Consider the following 16638-nt stretch of genomic DNA (forward strand, 5'->3'; position numbering starts at 1 on the left):
CAACTGCAGTCGAAAGGAAACGGGAAACATTTAAAACATGTTCGTAGACAACTTCTTATGAGCAATGTTTTGTCAGCCGAAATTGAACGAAAGATTAAACAAAGTAGTCAACATAAGAAAAGAAGCATATATGGTTCCTTGGTAGGAAAGTTGGTTAGGAAATAAAGATGCATCTCACAATTGAGCAAATCTACAAGACTTAACAGAAACTTAATTTCATCGGTGATAAAGGAAGGTGTGCAAAAAGTAAAAGATAGAAAAAGAATCCAGCTCAAGTTTAACAAAATGTCATCGCTTTTCTTGAAAGAGAGGATAATTGTCGAGTAAATCCTGGCAAAAGAGATGCCGTGACAAATGGCAGAGAAAAGATACAGACTAAAATTTTGACCGATTATCTTGAAAACCTATATCAGAAATACAGGTCAGAAAACCCAGATGCTGAACTATCTTTGGCAACGTTTAGGAGAATCAGGCCAAAATACACACTGACGACAAATTATTTGAGTAGGAATACATGTTTATGTACAAGACATCAGAACTTCTCTTTCAAATTAAAAACGCAGGAGTTTCAAACATTTGCAACCCGGAAGATTTTGTTCGGCAAGGCGTGGATCCTGACTGAAAAATTGCCAGATGTTGTCTCATTTTCTTCATGGAAACGTGTAACGGTTCAAGATGGAAAAAAGAAGATGAAAATTGTCCAAGAGGAGATGGCGAAAGCGGATTTCATCAAACTATGGGAAAAGGAGGTTAATGATTTTTCAGAACACGTGGCGAGATTGCGAAAGCAATACTTTGAGATTCGGAATTTGAAACAAACCCTACCTGAGGGTGAAGTTGTTTTGCACATGGATTTCGCGGAGAACTACAATTGCAAAACAGCTGACGAAATCCAGAGTGCGTACTGGAACCAGTCACAGGTTACCCTTCATCCCATGGTTTTGTATTACAGAGATACAACATCACTACAGCACAAGAGCTGCGTCGCAGTATCGGATTGTCTAACACATGCCTCATCAACTGTTTTGGCCATTTTGGAGGATTTCTTTGCTTTAGATTTTCCCGAACTTCGCAACATAAAGCACGTGCATTACTGGACGGATAGTCCCACCAGTCAATATAGAAACCGATACATGTTTGAAACAATAATGAAACACAAAACACTCTTTGGGTGTACCGCCACTTGGAACTACTTCGAAGCAGGCCATGGTAAAGGACCATGTGATGGGGTTGGCGGTACATCCAAACGCATGGCGGACGAGGCTGTCAACTCTCAGAGAACAACAATTCAGGATGCAGATGATTTCTTTAAATGGGCACAAAGTTCTAGCACGAAAGGAATTCATTATTTTTTCGTACCTAAAGATAAATGCGAGAAAAAAGCAGAGGAAATTAAAGCATGTCAACTCCAACCTGTGAAAGGCACAATGTGCCTGCATGCGTGTACAGGTGAAATTAACCGCCTATTTACCAGCAATACATCTTGTTATTGCAATGATTGCATTCACGGTAAGTTGTGCAAAACTTGGAATTTGACAGTATCTAACGCCCAGGGAAACACAGAGGAAAATACAATTAACGAACAAGACGCACTCCAATACTCTGTAGATGATTTTGTTGTCGCCATGTATTCAGAGAAATGGTACATAGGAAAAATTATCGAAATCGATGAGTCTGATAACGAAGCAGAAATTCCTTTAATGAAAAGAAAGAAAATCATGTTCCAATGGCCAAATACAGAGGACATTATCTGGTTATGTCTTAAGGACATTTTATGCAAAATTAAAGATCCCGTGCCATCTGGAAAATCTGCAAGATTTTATCGAATTAATGGTGACGACTTGAGTAAAATAGAAATAGTTTGAAATTTAACCAAATGAAACCCGAACAATTTGTTACCGTATTGGATGTTTTCCATATTGAGTTGATCTGATTAATATGAACAGCATTCGTGTTGATTGTATGAATATGTAGTTTATTACATGTATGTAATTCATTATAGAAACAAAATTTAAAAGATTATTGTAAGTAAGATAGCTTACAAATACCATATCTTATCGTTATGGTTTCATTTCTTTATATACAACAAAATCGTTTTGTTGTACAAATACAATATGTAATTCTAATTGAAACATACGTTACTTTTAATGTCACTGCATAATGATGGTTTTGCATTTAAAATAAAAACGTTGGTACCAAAAGCATTTTACATTCTCAATGATGAAGATTATTTTAGATATTTTCGAGTATATCAAACTGTCTATTGCATCTCGATTTAGAGTAGTTGGCATTGAAATACGGTCATTCTTGCTTTTTTCGCAGTACAATTTTTGATTCGAAAATTCAAGATAAAATTCTTCAAATTTCATTAGCCCCAATATTAAAAAAACGTATTACAGCAATAGGAAAATAATTTTCTTAGTTTTGAATATCTAGTCTTTATAGCTACACGTTAAATTTTGCCAATTAATCCAGTTAAAAGAATATCCCGTAATTCATAACGTATGTTACATGGGCCATTTCTAATGAAAATTCCTCAAAGTTTGAAGATAAATAATTTTTTGATCTCAAAAGTTAACTTAAAACTATTTCATATCAGAATTCTTGGGGCATTGGTCCATCGAAAAATCACAATTTCAAATACTTTCAAAAATCTTTATTTTTCACAATTTCTCAAGTCCATTTGCACGGTTTTGCTGAGCTTGGGCGTATATCAGAGGTGGGATCAGATGTCTAGGAGGAGTAAGCATCCCCTGTAGACCGGTCGCACCCGCCGTGATCCCTATACCGATGCCAATATTAACTTCATTTAAAAATCTAGATCACGAAGACTTTGATTTTGAAATTTTAAAAACCAAACAAATCCCCTGTTTATTCCTTCTGTAAAACTGGTGACCCTTGACCTTGATCGTAGTTTGTAGGTCCCAACATCCTCATCATTTTTTATTGTTTGTTTCGCTGTTTTCCGCCACACTCAACATTTTTCAGTTATCTGATGACGACCAGTTTTTTATTGATGGAAGAGAGAACCTAGATACAATGTACCTGGGAAGAGACCACCGACCTTCCGTAAGTAAACTGGGAGACTTTCTCACTTACCGGCGTGATGATCCCATGTCTAGCAGTCTCAGTTCTAAAGTTATATAGGTTTTAATGGTCAAGGTCACTGGAAAAACTAGTTTGTAGGTCACTACATCCTTATATAATTTCTGAAGTTTCCATGTCTGTATCAGTCCCAGTTCTAGAGTTATATCAGATTATGTTCAAGGTCACAGGACTCGCTTGATCTTGATGCCAATTTGTAGATCCCATTATCCTTTTATTAATTCTGATGATCTCATCTCTTTATCAGACCTAGTTCTAAATTAATACTAAGTTTATGATCAGAGGTTAAGTTCACTTGACCTTGTCCTTGTAGATTTTATCATCCTCTTATCATTTCTGAAGATCCAATACCTCTATTAAATTATCTGAGCTTGTATATCAAAGTTGACCTGAAGTCATTTGACCTTGATGCTAATTTGTAGAGTTCATCATTTCTGAAGATTACAAATCTCTATTAGACCTGGTTCTCGAGTAATATCAATATTATGTTCTGAAGATTACAAATCTCTATTAGACCTGGTTCTCGAGTAATATCAATATTATGTTCTGAAGATTACAAATCTCTATTAGACCTGGTTCTCGAGTAATATCAATATTATGTTCTGAGATCAAGGTCATTGGACTCACTTTACCTTGATTCTAGTTTGTAGATTTTATCACCCTCTTATCATTTCTGAAGGTCCCAAGTCTCTATTAAATTCAGTTCTAAAGTTGTATCAATTTAGATGGTCAAGGTCACTTGACCTTGAGACTAACTAATTTGTAGATCCCATCATTCTTTTAGAAGACCCATAATAATAATAATATAATAGCCAATACTTATCCAGGATAGCACAAATTAGCATATAGCAAGTTTCCATTGTGGTCCTGCATTAAAACATATACACAAACATAAAATTAACATCTAAAATTAGTATCTAAATATGAGTACATGATATATGATTGATTTAATATTGTTTAACGTCCCTTTCGATAATTATTCACTCTTATGGAGTCGTCACTATTGCCGGTGAAGGGCTGCAAAATTTAGGCCTATGATCGGCGCTTACGGCCTTTGAGCAGGGAAGGATCTTTATCGTGCCACACCTCCTGTGACACGGGGCCTCGGTTTTTGCGGTTTCGTCCAAGGGACCGCCCATTTAGTCGCCTTTTACGACCAGCAAGGGATACTGAGGTCCTATTCTAACCCGGATCCCCACGGGATATACAAAAAAAAAAAAAATGCCATGTCTTGATCAGACCTGATTTTTTAAAAGAAACACCAATTTTATGTTCAGAGGTCTCTGTAGGCCCCGTCATTCTCTTCATTTTCGGAGACCCCCGGACTCTATACCTTTCATATTTGGTATTAATTCCTCTTTTGGTAATCGTACTTCTACTCCAAACTGCCCTTTCAAAAGACGAAATTCTTCAAAACCATGCTTCAGTTTTAGGCACATTTGATATCCCAGTCAATGGGTCGAATGAATATGAGTTACCGTACCTATACTGGATTCCTAAACTTCATAAAAACCCTTACAAAGATGCATTGCTGGATCTAGTAAATGTTCCACCAAGCCCCCATCTTTGCTCCTCACGAAAATATTAACAGCTGTGAAGGACAAACTTCAAACGTATTGTGCAACTGCACATGCAGTTGTGTAAATCAAATGTGGATTCTAAAAAATTCTAAAGAACTTTTAGTAAACTTGATATCGCAAAACTTTTCTCAGATCAACAACGTCAAAACGTATGTCTATTCAACACTTTACACGACCATTCCTCGTTTTCCCCATGTTGGACACTTTCTGCTTTTTCAAACACAAGTTTCCTAAGAAGCTTCTTATCTAGCCACTCAGCTAGAGAAAACACTGTGTTTCCTTCTTCGTCTGTGTCAGATCGTATTTGCCTAGAAACTGTTTGTGGGTTTGGTTTTTTCCCCCCAATCTCTTCTACATTTCTAAAAAGGGCAGTGAGATAATTTTTCAATTTTACAGGAAAACGGGATCTCTTTTTCTCCTCGATAAGGCATGCCCAAATTTTTCACAAAAATGGGATGGTTGATCACAGTACACAGTGAGGGAGGGAGGATTTTGATGATCTAGTCGAAATCCATTGCACTGTACAGTTTAAAGCCTTTACTCCTGTCCTCAAGCATATCCACCTTCTGTTCATCATAAACATGCTGACCGATTGAGAGATGTTGGATGAGTTGAATCTCTTTTCTGAATACTTTGATGCAGTCTGGATCAATGCAAGGAAAACGATCCTGTTTGATTCCTTGGAATGTTGTAGGCTTTGTGTTTGGGTATTTTACCTTAGATAACATCTCCAAAATTCCAAATATTATTCTAAATTATTTGAAAAATGATAGAATACACTTATGATATTAAGAACTTGATACATTGTCAGAATGGATTTAAACTGTAAGAGGAATATTAAAATCCCACATTAGACATGAAAACAAAAGTACGTACCATCTATCCTTATGTGTTCATTAAACCAGAAGTGATAAAAGAATTTGATAGGATACGTGATTATGTTTTACTTCCAGCTGACAAAGCTTTAACAACATCTTTGTTTGTAAGGCTCATTATTACAGCTGTATTTTAAACGAACTTATCATAACTTCCACTTTTGGTAATCGTTCCTATACTGTCCTTTCAAAAGACAAAATTCTTCAAAAACCATGCTTCAGTCTTATATACATTTAATATCCCAGTCAATGGGTCAGATGAATTTGAGTTACCGTACCTATACTGGATTCCTAAACTTCATAAAAACCCTTACAAACAAAGATACATTGCTGGATCCAGTAAATGTTCTACCAAGCCCCTATCTTTGCTCCTCATGAAAATATTAACAGCTGTGAAGGACAAACTTCAAACGTACTGTGGGACTACATATGCCAGAATTGGTGTAAATCAAATGTGGATTCTAAAAAATTCTAAAGAACTTTAGTAAACTTGAAATCACAAAACTTTCCTCAAATAAACGACATCAAAACGTATGACTTTTCAACTCTTTACACGACCATTCCTCACGATAAATTAAAGACTATACTTTTTGACACCATAGACACAAAAATGGAAAACGCAAACATTGATATCTAGTGATCAGTCATCCAAAATATTACTTTGTTAAACGCCAATCTGATTCCACGCACAAGAACTCTGAAGTTGAAATTTTAAAAAAATATGCTGGAGTTCCTCATTGACAATATCTTCGTAGTCTTTGGTGATCAGGTCTTTCAACAGTCTGTTGGAATCCCCATGGGCACGAATTGTGCTCCTTTGTTAGCTGACCTGTTTTTATTTTCCTATGAATTAGAATTTATTCAAAAACTTCTACGTGAGAAGAAAAAGTCTCTTGCTGTGGCTTTCAATTCGACATTTAGATATATCGACGATTTATTATCTATTAACAATAATGATTTTTCTTTAATATCTCGATTCAATTTATCCCAGTGAACTCGAAATGAAAGACACCACAGAGTCGTCCACTTTTGCTTCATGCTTGGATATTTTATTGAAAGTAGATATTAACGGCAAACGAACAATTCAACTTTATGACAAATATGATGATTTCAATTGTTTTACAAAATATTTATAATATTTTATGTACAAAACACTTTTCGTAATAAAAGTGAAGATAACGAACAGTGACCAATCTCATAACTCCTATAAGCAATGCAAAATAGGGAGTTGGGCAAACACCGACCCCTGGATATACCAGAGGTGGGATCAGGTACCTAGGAGGAGTAACAATCCCCTGTCGACCGGTCACAACCGCCTTGATCCTATATCTTGATCAGGTAAACGGGGTTATCCGTAGTCAAAGTCAGTGTGCAAAAACGGCCTAACAATCGGCATGAAACACGTCAGACATCATTTGACCCAATGATAGGTTGTTTTGGCAAACTAGATCGTTATAACAACCATAGAATTTGCGAAATGCTGATTTTAAACGACATTGTTGGAACCCCTACACCATCAACTTCTTTGTCAGTAGCCTGCTTCGATTTAAAAACTGATCATAGGCAGAACAAGCTTTTGCGTATCGAATCAGTTGAGAGACATAAACACCATATGCAGGTGATGATGGAATATTGCTACATAAATATGGGGTGTTGACGTTGTTGATAAATGTATCTGAATGTCGAGTTGAAGGGCACAACAAGTGATGTTTCTTCTCATGTAGAAGCTTGTGAATAAATTCTGCCTAATATGAATATAAAAACAGGTTTCCTAACAAAGGAACACAATTCGTGACCATGAGAATTCCAACAGACTCTTGGAAGACCTGATCACCAAAGACTACAAAGATATTGACAATGGGGAACTCCAGCATCTTTTTGATATCAAATTCAGAGTACTTGTGCGTAGAATCAGAGTGGTGTTTAAAAAGTTTTTTGAAGGACTGAGCACTTGATATGAATATTTCCTTTATCTATTTTCTGTTGAAAGAAACAACTGTCTATGATATCTAAAGGCTAGTCTTTAATTTATCGTGAAGAATGGTCGTGTAAAGTGTTCAAAAGTCATACATTTTGATGTTGTCGATTTAAGAAGTTTTGTGATTTCAAATGTACTTGAAGTTCTTTAGAATTTTTTAGAATCCACATTTGATTTACAACACTTCTAGCATATGGTGTGGTACAATATGTTTGATGTTTCTCCTTTACAGATGCTATTTTCTCGTGAGGAGGATAGGGACTTGGTAAAACATTGACTGGATCCAGCAATGCATCTTCCTTCGTAAAGGTTTTTGTGAAATTTAGGAACCTAGTATAGGTACGGTAACTCATATTCATATAATGAGAATAACAATGATTGCCGGATGTAAAAGCAATATAATATGAATAATAAAGATTGTCAGATGCAAGGTGAAGATAATGAACAGTGATCAATCTCATAACTCCTATAAACAATACAAAATAGATAGTTGGGCAAACACGGAACCCTGGATAAATACAATATAATGAGAATAAGAAAGATTGTCAGATGTAGATAAATATAATATAATGAGATTTATAAAGATTGTCAGATGTAGATAAATATAATATAATGAGAATAATAAAGATTGAGATAAATACAATATAATATGAATAATAAAGATTGAAATAAATACAGTATGATGAAAATACATAAGTATTAAATTTCATTTTTGAAAATACATGAGGGCATAAACTGCGGCGCTTTACGCCAGCATCCTTTATGAAGCACTATCACACTTCATGGAAAATAAACTGGTGTGAAGCGTTGCTGTTCATACCCTCCTGTATTTTAAAAAATGACATTTATTTTTTATATTCACATTTTACCTTCATTTCTGTCAGAATATTCCCGGATGTTCAAATTGTCGTACTATATTTATCAACATCATACGCACGTTCATGAGGAAATGACTATCATTTCAATTGGTAAGAACATTGGAAATGTAAATATTAAACATCGTCAGATGTAAATAATTAAATCAGATGTAGATGTACTCGTACACACATGTGTAGATAAATACGATATAATGAGAATAATAAAGATAGTCAGAGCTGCTCTTCAATAAAATGGAACACGGAAATATTCATATTCGACAGGGGATGCTGTTGCTACTTTAGCCATGTAAATTCCGAGTTTGGTAAATGTCTGCTTCTTTGTAAAATTGAATAGTAATGCATGTAATAGACAAAAGTATCATGCTATGCGTTCTATTTTCAGTCATGGAGATTGAACACTATTTGCAACCTCTACGAGTGAATTAAATTTTTGTTTCTTAGTGCTGCACAATCTCACCGTAGCTCTGTTTTAGCTAAGTAAGGATCAAATAAATGAACACTAATGCAGTAGAGATGAAAAATGTCATTTATTGAAAATCAGACTAACAGCTAACCAGACAATGAAAAATGGTATTTCAATATGCTGATCTCCTAAAAATTTAGATATACAATATATATGCACAAAAATAATAACTACACAAAGTTTTCAGCAAAAAGATGGAAATTAGTACAGCAATATACCACAATATACTATAAATATCAATCGCCAGATATTTCAAGTAACACTTTACACAAGCTAACCTGCGCCTGGCACTGGCAAATGTGGTTCACGCCTTTGTTAAACATCTAATGGAAGAAAATGCTCAAAGTATCATTTTGTGTATTAAGTTCATAATTATGACTCTAAATTTATAACCCGTAACTGAAACTAACTGGTATTAACTGTTATAAAACGACAATGATTACAAAGACAGAGCTTCTAATTCTGTTCTGGCTGGGGAAAACAATTACGGAATCTATTATATTTGATTTGATAAACACCGTTACAGATGACATAACCGTGTAGTAGTATTCCTGTTGACCATTATAAGATCTGTGGTTCTGACAACTTAATCTGTACGTTAAAAGGTCAGAGCTGCTTAGTCTGACGTACAGGCCTCAGACGCAACGTCATTGGTGTTACGAGGCATAAAACTAAGTCAAAACATCCACCACGCTGTCTTGTTTATCGTCTATGTTTTGATTTTTTTCCAGCCTGAAATTCTGTTAATAGCTCTGTTGCGCTGTACTTGCAAATTAGATAAGACTTTAAGACGGCTTTTCACCCAGAAAGACATTTATGCTCTTCAACGCGAAAAAGTCGTTGACCTTTGGAATTCACGCGTCAACATTATACTTTGGATTATCCAAAAAAAAAAAAAAAAAAAATACTACATAGAATGATTGTGATTAAAAGATAAAGCAATCATTTTCCTTCAAACGATCTTTCTGATTATCTGCATGTATTTTTAATATAGATTTATTTTGAATTACTATTGATCAGTTTTTAAATCGAGTCTGCCTACTGACAAATAACTTTATGTCATAGGACTTTCAACAGTCTCTGTCGCAAATTCTATGATCGTCATAACAATCAAATTTGCCAATACAACCTATCATTGGGTCAAATGCTGTTTCATGCCGATTGTTAGGCCGTTCTTGGCACACTGATTTTGACTACGAATAACTCCGTTTACCTTGTCAATATACAGGGCCCATGGTGGGTGTGACCGGTTGATAGGGGATGCTTACTCCTCCTAGGCACATGATCCCACCTCTGGTATAGCCAGGGGGTCCGTGTTTGTCTAACTTTCTATTTTGTATTGCTTATAGGAGTTGTGACTGCTTATAGGGTAATCACTGTTCGTTATCTTCGCCTTTTCTTAATGAATCAATTGAGATATAAACAGCATATGCAGAAGATTATGGAATATTGCTACAAATTATGAGAAGCTGACGATGAAGAAGCTGAAGTCATCCCGTTTGCTTACGTCCCGTCGAGAATATTTCATTCATATATTGGGACGTCACCAGCTGTAGGTGAGATACCTCAGATCAGGGGCGTAGCAGTTAGAATACGTTAGCGTGTGAACGCCTGTCGCGACTCGGTACCTCCGTATTAAAGGTCATATAAGAAAGACCCGTGGTTCTCACTTTTATATGCCGAGCGTTTGGCGAAGGAGCAATCACTAACGTCTTAAGTTTGACGCGGCCATGGCAGGCACGAGCGGGGCACGACGAAGCGAACGCTCTACCCGTTTGTAAAAATTGAGTTGTTATTTGGTTGTTAACATCTATGTCCAATAAAATGTCTAAGTATGAAGCAGATGTGGAAGACTCTGTGGTATCATAATGGAATCACCATGTATGTCCGTCTGTCTGTAGACATGATTTTATCCGTGCATTCTTAAAGAGATTTGATTTAAACATTACAAATACATTGTTCATAGACTGAAGTTATGCATTTCTTATTTTAAATTATAATATTTAAAGTATTAGAAAGTTATATTAATTTCTATTTTGTTTAAGAATATTGTTGTTTGAGAATGTTTCAAAAACATATTGAAAGGTTTGAATCGGACCTTTTATATACATTTTTTATTAAAGTAAAATAACATTATGTACCTTACATTTTGATATAGAGTGAGTGTATGAATATTTCCATTTTTATATATCCATTTTCTGTTGGCGTCGGGAGGGGCATACTCTAGCAATTTTTAAACCAGGTACCAAATTAAGAGAAATGATAATAAACAATTAAATTCTCTGAAAATCCTATTTATTGGTATAGTGTTTATATTGAGCATCACCGGAAATATTTTAATATTTGATCTTTTAAAGCAACATTTTCAAAAAATAAAATATATTATACTAGATGACCATTTGATTAGACAACTTCTGGTTTGATCTGAGGAAGTATGTTTTTATCCATTATATAGTGTGCCCCGCGGGAGTATTAGTCTCGAAAGGACACGAATTCACTGATTTATATTGATCGACATATAAATGAAAATGATTATTGTTAATATAGATAAAACGTCATCGATAAGAGATAAAATGTCGAGTTGAAAGCCACAGCAAGATATGTTAACTTCTCATGTAGTAACATTTTCCGGCACGACGGTAAGCTTGAACACGACCGTCACTACTGTCGAGATAAAATCGACTCGTCCGTTAACAGAACGTTTCCCCAATCTATGTTATTGAAACGACGGTGCCTCCTACACCACGCTAACCTCGCAACACGGTGACGCCAGAGCAGAACTGGACGGATGTTGGCTTCTTGCAGTCTGTACGAGGACTTATCCGTCGATGCCTAGGGATGATTCTAACGGGCAAAGAAGCCGATTGGAATCACGCAAATGTGACGTCCGTACGTACTTATCTTGCCGATGTGACGTCACACGCGGGCGTCCAGATCGTAAGCGGTCCTGAACGTAGTCAGTTTGCTGATATCGTCTTCGTAAAGCATTTACAGTGTTAGTATGAATTCCAAACTGCCTTGCCACATTGCTTTGAGGCATCTCAGCTTCCAGCATCTCAATATCACGCATCTAATCGTGCTCCCAAATCGTGATGATCCCGGTCAATCTTTTACATGGTAAACACCACGCTTTGTTGCGATGTCCCACGATAGTTATAATATAAGCATACAGCAATGCTGCAAATACCACGTTGTCATAAACCTTAACGTCCGCCATTTTCAGTGGTTGTGGCTTGTTCTGTTCACTTTTTAAATGTTAAAATCATGAAGTCAGTGGTCAATCGGGCTGTATAATTACCCGTCGGGGTCTAATCGTAGCGGAAACAGTGATCATCTTCAATGCTTATTGTGAAAGGCATCGCGATCACAATCGTATCCTATCGCAACAAAGCGCATCAGTTCGTGATTAATGCATCGTAACGAAAACGAACGTATCTGCACGTACATGATCGTTCCAAATCGGGAAACCGGATCGTATGATGAGATTGATCACTGTTCGTTATCTTCACCTTTCATCGAAGTCCAAACCTTAAACTGGTCGGGAAATCTAATCAGAACGTATGTGATCGTATCTGGACGGGTGTTCAGATCGTGACATATGGTGTCACCTGAAATTTATCGATTTGATTTAAACATATTTTATTGTATAGATATACAAAGGGATTGGTTACAAGTTCTACCAACTTAGAAAACCTTTCCCGAAATTAATTGATCATGACCTAAAGGGATCAAAGCGCAACAAATCATATAAGAACGGATTAACTCGCATCATCTCGTATCAAAACCTCAAATTCCAACATCAGCTACGAATGGTCAGTGGAAACCATGCATTAGGCTCAAAACTGCAGAAAAGCGCGCAGTGGTCATTGATGTGAATTGAACGCGATATTTAACAAATTGAGTACTCATACACGCGTTTAGTATAGTAAACTATGACTTAAAGAATAAAAGGGGATCAAAGAATACTTTTTATTTAACTTTTAAGTGTATACATTTTCTGTTTTCCGCAAGTATATATACATGAGATATTTGTTGATTTGACCTTTAACCCTAGAATTAAGAGTCATCCTTGTATCTGAAAGTTCAAATTCAGCACGGGACACAATCTGGTGTAGATAATAATGGTTTAAGTAACAAAATATTGATGCCAACAATCTTCAATGTCGTTTTTCATTTCAATGATTCAGTGCAAATTTGAAGATTTTGCACTCAGTGCAAGATATGAACAACATTATCCAAGATTTCTGATACATAACTGGCTCTGATGTTTATAACTCTGTTGATGGCGTTACTGGCCGCGGTGAATTTTTTAGGCTACCGTAGCAATGGGCTGCCTCACACAAAATAACAAATGCAACACAAGATGTGACGGCCCATCAATAGACTAATTGTGCAATGGGTAAGCGCAAATGCACAAGCGTCACAAAAATGTCAAATCATCAATTTAAATCACAAATAGTTTGGAAATCAAATGTCAACGATATGAAAAGTTTATGCAACGAGCATGCATGAATGCACTGGCATAACATTTTAAATGACCATATAGTGGCCATGCACAAAGTACTTGCTAATAAGTACAATACATGACACAGACTCATGATTGTCATGGCTGTGTAATATCAACAGTATCAACAGTTCAAAGCAAAATGGCTTGAAAATAGTAGCACTCTTCCATTGGAGTTGGGGTGCGACGAAATCGCCACTTGTATGGGTCATGAACATGACGCTGCAACCGCCACCAATGGAATGCCCAACGTTGGTGACGGCGGCAGTACCTCAACTCCAGTGGTCACCGCAGGGGAATTATAACGGAATTATGCTGGAAAGCCAATTCCATCTCAATCCATGAAATATTGAATAGCTCCCTAAAAAAATTTCAATAGCAAATCGTTCCCTAGTTAAGACAAATGAATCCCATCCGGATGGTGTAGGTGTGGTGGCTTTCGGCTAAATTGATGGTGCTCAATGTAATGGTCGCCTCGGATTGACAAAAATCACTGGTATTAAACTGATGATAGTAACGATCGTTACTACCATCCCAAGATGGCGGAAGGAAATTCGGGTAAGACCACGTTTACTTATTATATCTATTTGTATTGTTTATTTGCGAATGATATATAGGTAAGAAATATCATACACTTGCAACAATTACGATCAGGTGTTATTTTATCTTTTATACGGCTTATATGAACAAAGAATTCGTTGTTGAAAAAACAGCGAGGATGATAGTAACGGAAATGAATGATGATAGTAACGTAAGAACTTATATGTATCAATGATGATAGTAACGACAAAAAGATGATAGTAACGATAAAAGGATATAATTTGACAACGCTTCTACGAATTTAATTCATATATCATTTTTATTTTAGGTGGCTTTATGTGTTACTTCTGCCCTCTTGAAGCCAATGCTAATGATATTTTGACCCATACGATAGCATGCCATAACATAGGAGACAATAAATTTAGCATTAGACAAAGACAGCTTGATGAGAAACTGGGAATAAGCGTATACAGATCTCTTCACTTTAATTGGCAAATTTCTACTTTCAAATTGAATGATTATAAGAACCAAGGAATTATTTTGAGGTTAGACACTGATCAAAGGAAGATACCATTTAAGAGAAAAATTGTTGAAACGCAAACAAAGCAAAATGAAGATAAAAGAGATTTAACTAAAACTTGTGAGCAGTCCATCCAGACAACCATACTTGATACAGAACTTTGTCAATTACTAAAGGACGTTTCTTCAATTTTGAAAGAAAATGATCGCTACCAAGATTTTCTTTGTGTGCTGAAATGCATAGCAGATAAAACTTTAGTAGACAATATTGCACTGCATCTTCTTCTTGATGTTGGGAACTTCTATTCTAAACGCTCTATCTAGGGATTACATTACAGTGAGGAAACCATTGCCTTTTGGGTTACCGTAAAAAATTGTTTAAAGGAAAAGGCATAAACCTTTTCCGTGGTTTCAAAGCACAGGGCCTGGACAAAGCAGAGAAAGAAAATATCAGTCCCAAAGACTGTCGTATAAATTTTGCAGTTCCATCTAATCCAATATTGGCAGCAGAGTCCAAAAAATACACTGTTGGGGCTGAAAGTCCAGGTATTTTAACATTATCATTAGATGCTTTCGCAGAAAATGATAAAGAAAAAGATGTGAAACTTTCAATTGACGGAAAGAAAATTGCTTTAGGCATGGGCAAAAATAGTGATGAAAATTTATGCGGATTCGAAAACTCTCCTACACTGAAAGAATGTCAAGAAAGATTTGCCAAGGAAAAAACTACAGCGAAGAAAACGAAAGATAATTTTGATGACCAGCTTTCAGATGGCAATTTAAAAATTGACGAGACGGGACAGATGGAAAATGCAAGACAATGTTTGCTTCTAACAATTTCGAATATCAGTAAATGTGTACATGAACTCCGAGAATTCACTGTGAAAAGAAAGTCATATCGAAAATTTGATGAAGTGTGTTGACGGAGACTGGAAGCAAAGCAAGTTTGCTCATGCTTTCAGTTATTGGCAGACAAAACTGGTTCAGTCAAACAACTGTATATTGGATTTGCTTGAGGGTATTGATAAATTGGGATACGCGGTATCTTGTCTTAAGGTATTCCACCCCTAATGATATCGGCAATTTTCGTGTAACCTCGTGTAACTTCGTATTTCGGGGAACCCCCGTCAGATGCCCGTATGATAAGGATAAGGAAAAAAAATGGCGGCCTCCATGCAAGGTCGTGACAGTAAGGGTAGATTTACAAAATCGCTGCCACCCTCAAGGAAAAAGAAAAGGTCGAGGATAATAATTGATCATAATTATTCAGTAGGACACGTATGTAACGGCACGGAGTGTGGAGATGCTGTAGAAATCCCGCAAAACGCAAGTAGGGACAGTTGGAAAAAACGTTGGCGGATCATCGAACTAGACTCTCTGTTGTCCGAATTGAAATATTGTAAAAAGTGTTTCTTAGGCCCAGTCCCGTTAACATATGACACAATAGTTGGAGAACTGAAGAAAGGTCTTGGCGGATATTTGTATGTGTAGTCTAGTCAATCTAGCAAATCACCTCAAAGTAATTGCAACAGAAACAAACTCGACGGAATTTAATAAACAAAAGCGTGATTAACAACATACAAAAAATCGGACAATGGGAAATATTTAAAATTTAGACTTAAATGTTTTAGTAAACCATCGATATTTTGTGGTGTGTACGGCACGCCGTACACGTAAAGGGGAGTAACTTAACTGTGACAGTCATCGGAATAAAGTTATACACGACGATCTAAAGTGCATGTAATAAAAAACGCGATTAAATAGCTTAACAGTTGTATTAAAAAGGTGATTTTAAGACCTTAAATATACATACAATATTGCTCAGCATCTCATATTCTTTGCCGACTTCCAATCCCGGGGAACTTTCGCGAATAAAGCTTCAAAATATTTTGTTTGACCCTCTACTGAATTAATTTAAATTATAAAACACAATATTTACTTTAGAAGTTATGAATAATCAATTATAAATGAAATCTTAAAGAATTAGTGTCAATTTACAAGGGGGAATTACGGTTGTTAAAAAAGAAAGTATGGAAAGCCATTCGGGTTAAAAGTTTCAGTTATTTTGTATCTTCATCATTTGAGCAAGCGTTTTGTATTAAAAACTTTTATAAAACTAAGTAAGTAAAGTATTTTTGCTTTTCTTTTTCAAATTCAGGTTTGGGGAGTCATTCATGGGTAATAATAATGATAATA

Source organism: Ostrea edulis, chromosome 6 (assembly GCF_947568905.1).
Source record: "Ostrea edulis chromosome 6, xbOstEdul1.1, whole genome shotgun sequence".
Lineage (NCBI taxonomy): Eukaryota > Metazoa > Mollusca > Bivalvia > Ostreida > Ostreidae > Ostrea > Ostrea edulis.